The sequence below is a fragment of the Manacus candei genome, unplaced genomic scaffold, assembly GCF_025592945.1.
Source record: "Manacus candei isolate 608988 ecotype Guabito, Panama unplaced genomic scaffold, ASM2559294v1 h1tg000049l, whole genome shotgun sequence".
Lineage (NCBI taxonomy): Eukaryota > Metazoa > Chordata > Aves > Passeriformes > Pipridae > Manacus > Manacus candei.
In genome coordinates, this window is record NW_026138097.1 from 28,300,785 (window position 1) to 28,306,784 (window position 6,000).

A 6,000-nucleotide genomic window follows, 5' to 3' on the forward strand; every position below is an offset into this window, starting at 1 on the left:
CTGAGAACAACTCATCTAGCAATCTTCCTCTTATTTTTTATAAGCCCAGTTGCTCTATCTGAAAAATAAAAAACTGTAGATGTTCTTATTTCACGCAACATCTGAAATTAAAACACAGATATATAAAGACAGTTTATATTCCTGAAAGTAAGAAATGAGTTGAAAATTAGTAACCTCTGCAGTGATTCTTCATTCAATGAAAATTTTTTTACTAATCCTGAAAAATGGAAATTCTTTTGCAAACAGGGATTTAAGTAGAGATGAGCTATCAGTTAATAGGCAGGTGATTACACGCCTACTCAGAAAATGACCATTGACTAAAGCTCTGAATGAATCAGTATTACTGCATGTGTTAATAATCTGGCACTGATTCATCAGGAATTCCACAAAGACTTATCAATACATTTATACACACACATACATGCATACACTTTATATATAAATGGTCTTATTTATTTATTTATTTATTTATGCTTTATCTATCTATCTATCTGTGTGTTCTTATTTATTCATTTATTTAATTAAAAATTATTTTCATTTATTTTTAATATATATAGCTTCTCTAAACCAAAAGAAAATTAGAAGTTAGATCCAGAATCTTGTCTTCTACCACAAATCAAGAATTTAGGAATTAAAATTACCTCCTTATAAATATCTTAACTTTCCTATGCCTAATCTTTGGCATTTTAGTAAACAGCTAGGTTTATGAATCTTTGTTGGACAGAAATTTTTATTGCAGTCTACCAAAAATTACTTGTGAATTTTAAATTAATTTTTACTATCTGACAAAGAGATATTAACATTAGCTATCAAAAAAGAATTTATTGTAGTTGAAAGCAAAACCCTTTTAGAGTTTGATGCATCTAATTTCATTCCCTTTCTCTGGTCTCTTAAGAGTGCAGAATTACACTAGGACAAGTTTGAAAACTTGAAAAAAAAAAGTGAGTGCCTAATCATCATATTACATGATGATTTCCTTCTTCTTCTTTTGATGTAAAATCCAAATACTCCTGAAAGTTGTAACAGCTTCAACAGAAAAAAGTATCAGGTTCTTCCTTTAAGACTATCTCCAGGAGTCTAGACAGTACATACTGAAATCTGCGCAGACAGGGAAATAAAAATAGAATTTGGTTTTCCGGTAGTTCTTCAGTAACAGCCTTAGCTACCAGAATGCTCGTTAAAATAACAGTGAAATCAGCTATCTTTCCTTACTTCCAGAATTCTGCGAAATTAGAATTAAATTTTACCTGAGGATGAATAAAAACTTTAGTCCTTGTAAAAATATTTTTGATGCTCCTTATTTTCACAACATTATGCCCATTTTGGGTCAGGTACCAAAAGGAGAGGGAAGGACGTAAGGGAAAAACTATCTCGATAACCCTCAGAGCAGAGTAGAAAGCAGATATGGCAATAAATACATCTATAAAGGATGTTATGTAAAGGATGAAATTTCTCACTATCTCACCATCGGAAAATTGAATACAATTCAAGGGTGCTGAGTTTTTATGTGAGACCACCTGAAGCTTTCACTTAAGTTTCCATTCCCAGGCATTCTTTGATTGAAGATGGAGCCACTGGTGAAAGATTGCTGAGTCAGAATTCATTATGTGAACCAATTTGCAGATAAAACCATTTATTACCTTCACTCAGTATGAAGACATACACTGATTGAATCAGTTTCTTGATATTCATCTTCACCAGCTGAACATCATCCCTCAAACATTTCCAAAGATTGATTGGAGACATTTTATTTCACAGAATGACTGTTGCCAAATGTTTAGTGCTACAAATGTGAAGTTTCATCTCTTCACCAGGAATGTTCTGTTCCATGCACTCAGAGTACATATATGATTACACTATAAATAGGATTTTGGAGACCTCCAAGATGCCACTGTCATGTTTGTTTCTACTCACACAGAAAACAAAATGGTTTTTGTGTCTGCTAGTCCTCTTCTGTCCTTTAATATGAGTTTAATATTGCATAGAGTCAGATTCCATGTCAGATCATCTAAATGTTAACTGTTTGAGAAGAAACTCCAGTTCATTCACTCCCAACTTTGGAAACATTACAATTTATTGCCAAAGTTTATTTGCCAAATCACAAACAAAAGAAAGGCCAAGAGAATATGGCTGATTTCATAAATATATACAAAAATATACGGCATAATATATTAATACTTCTCTTGAAAATTATTTATGTCTTATTCCATCTTAATAGCTCCTGCAGTCACTCCTGTATAAACATGCATATTCATGAAGAAAGTTTAATTGCTTTCCTTATAATCTTCTCCACCTAAAAAAAAAAAATTGGGGTTTTAAAAATCACTTTGAGGTTCCTTATTCACAGGTCACACGTTCATTGTTACACAAGGGGCAGGTTTACCACAGAATAGAACAGATGTATGTGTTCCTCTTAAGACTTCTCTTGGTGGAAGAATCTTTATGTGGTCTTGTACAGTCCATTAGTCCTTGATTTACAATGACTTGATGAAGGTTTTGTGATGAGGATTCATCTTGGATTTTGTGATGAGGATTCATCTTGGATTTATTTTTTGTAAAGCACCTGTTTCTGTTTATTGGACTATCTTGTTTATATTACCCCTGTATACCTAACATAAAGTTATGTTTTACTTCATCACCATGGTAGCCTGAAAACTATTTTCTTTGTTCTAGGCTATCAATTAGTATTTTGAGTGGTTCAAAATGTTCCATGAAATATTTATTTCTCTTTCTCTGGGAGGGCGGGTTAAGGTCTGAATTTTGGGTTCCATCATTTTTTTTTTTTTAGGCAGGTCTTACAAATCCTATTTTACTTATTCCTTCATCAACAGTATCACTAGATTTTCATCAGCTGTGCTTTCTTTTTTTTCTTAAGATTTTAATTGATTAAATTCTCAAATGGAGTTTTACCATCAGTTGTTTCAATAATAGATGACCATTTTCTCAGTTAAGATTTTTTTTCCAGTCTCCACTGAAAAGTGTAATTTTATAATTAAATTATTTTAGATTTCTGAGATGGTGCCTGAGATTATGTCAGGATATCAAACCTCAAAAAACACTCCTTCTTTGTCATGAATCTTTTCTGTATATATAAAACAGACACATTCTTATTTTGCAATAATTAACTATAAAGAAGTTTCTCCACTTTGCCTTTATATAATCTAAAAGTATAGGACAATATGTGTAAACATTGTATCCATAAAACAGAATTTCTTTGTGATCCTAATACTTTGCTTATCACAAGAAATTTTCATTCTGGTTTTATACAGGTCATCAACAGTTAGGAATTTATATTTTGTTAATTTTTATATATAACCCCCTTGCCCATTTATTGCTTACATTTTTGCTTAAAAGATAGAGAATTAGAGATACTTTTGGTGTCTACATGTTTGCCTATCATTCCAAAATCAGTTCTTCCCTATTAACTTTAATAAACAGTAGTGTTTAATAAAAAAGCAATAGTGAGGTTGAAAGCAGAAACAAGGCAAGTGTGTTGGAAACTTCAGAAGAATGATGAAACCCAAAATTCAGACCTTAACCTGTCCTCCCAGAGAAAGAGGAATAAATATTTCATGGAACATTTTGAACCACTCAAAATACTAATTGCTAACCTAGAACAAAGAAAATGGTTTTCAGGCTACCATGGTGATGAAGTAAAACACAACTTTATGTTAGGTATACAGGAATCAACTTCATTAATTTTTAAAGAGTGGATGTTGCTTCACAAGTGCAATCAGCATTACCGCAACAGAGCTTAATGCTAAAATACACCATTGCTCCCTATGAGAAACTATTAGTTATTCACATTTGCTCAGTAGTTTTTTTTCATGTAGTACATATATTTATGTGCTGATACTTGTCCAATGCAAGCTGTCCCTGTGGTAAGAGAGCAAAACAAATCAGGTTGCAAAGCAGTTTTACCTTATTTAACTACGGAGTAAAACATATCATATTGGTGGCCACAGTAGCCACTCTTAGTTTGGTGACCAAGTTTCTTCTTTCTATATTCTCCTGGATGTGTAATCAACACAGATACGCACAGAGTGAGCATTCTTCTCAAAAATTATGTCAAAACAGCCAAAGCTGCTGCTTGATGAACTGGTGATAGTGGAGAACTGCAAGGCTCTGATTTTGCAGAACATAATCTAAAATTTGGCAAGGTATTGTAGCAACAGAAAGAATTTCAGACTGAGCTTGAGCAGTTGAGAAGACTTAGAGACAGCTGCAGAGTGACAGGAAGTCTTATTATTACTGATGATGTCTGGAGAAGGCAAGAGGAAGATGTCTTTTTGCCAAGGATCTTGAAGATGATGCTCCCAGGGACATTAGGTTCTTTGGAAGAGTCAAACTCAGCAGAAGGCTTCCTCTGTTGCTTGAGCATGGATCTCCAGAAGCTAAGTTTTCACTTTTGCTTTTATTTGAGAGGATTTGAGACAGAGGCAGCTGTTAAACTTTGCAGGCATGTGACACTCTCCAAGAAGCTATGACCCACAGGAACATGAGCTGGAAAATGAAAGGTGACCTTGCTGGTGACATAAGATTGAAGTGAGTGTTCAGAGAAGGCATTGAAATCCAAAATGATACGTAATAAAAATCTCTATGCAGTGAGAAAAATCATCTGCGTGCTCTGACTCAGTAGGCTACTTGGGCAGTTCTGAAATGGAAATGGCTGTGCTGTTTTTTCGTTGTATAAGCACTGAGCAGCAGTAGGTAGGGTAGCATAAAGGGAAACCTTCCTACCTCTACAGTGTAACACAAGCATATAGGCTATTCACTTTTAAATTTTTTTATTATTATATCTAATGAAGAATTGGATCTTGCAAGCTGCTGGAACCAGGGATGACAGGTGCCTTGACAAAATATAAGTTGCTGAAGACTTTTGCTACACACCTACAAAGTTAGAAGGATCCTTCTCCTACCTTACCTTACTTTGGTAAACGATGGAAAAATCTCCTATGAGCTGTATTGATTTCCTACTCAGACAAATTTAATTCCATCATAATCGGTGGTCTTCATTACCCTTGAAAATAGGTATCCTTCTTCTAATTAACTTCCTAAACTTACTTTATCAGGTTTCTTTGGAAACTTTCCCAGTAATATACATAGAAAACACACAGTACTTGTGAAAGAACAAATCCACGTAACACTATGTAATAATCATGTAGAAAGTCTGTTTCCTAGCCTGTGGGTATTCAACATCTGAATTGATATAAACAGACAAGGGTGCTCTAGAAAGCAAATTGGAACAATTACATTCATTACAAAGAATTCACTTAGAAACATGATGCAAAGACCAAACAACATCATACTGATAAAATTATATTAATACAAAAAAAATATGTCTGCAGCAATGTGTCAATCTCATTTGTATATCCTGATAAAATCATACTGAATCACATAGTGATTAGAGTCACTTTGGATACACCACGATGAGGACTTGAACCCAAGCTTTTAAACCTTCTTTAGCATTTCAGGAATGAGAACTTTCAATTATGCATCCATCTGTTCCTTACTGTACTACATAATGAATATATAGCCTTAAAATACTTCTTGCAGAATAAAATGAACAGCTAGATTTGCAGTGTGCGTGCAAAGATGGAACTCACCCTTAGGCAATGGGCCATAACAAAAAGTTAAAAATCATTTATGTCTTACTTAAGACTTACTTTGAAATGTTACGGAATTCACAGGGTTTTTTGCACTGGATGTATACTGGGACAAGCTGAAGTTCCCCCTAAAACATATTCTGGAGTATAATTTCTTTGATTTTTCCTACATTTTCCTGTACATTTTTATCTCCTAATTTTTTTACAAAATTAGTCTGTATTAAAATAGTTATTGGGAAGGCTTCAGAACACCATTCAGAACAGGGTATAGTGTTCATCACTACATATAAAAGTGTTGGCATCTTAATGCCCTGACAGTGTAATGAATAGAATCTAGCAATTCCTTTTTCAGTACTAGAAAGTTTTCTTAAGTCTTAAAGTGTCGTGGCATTCC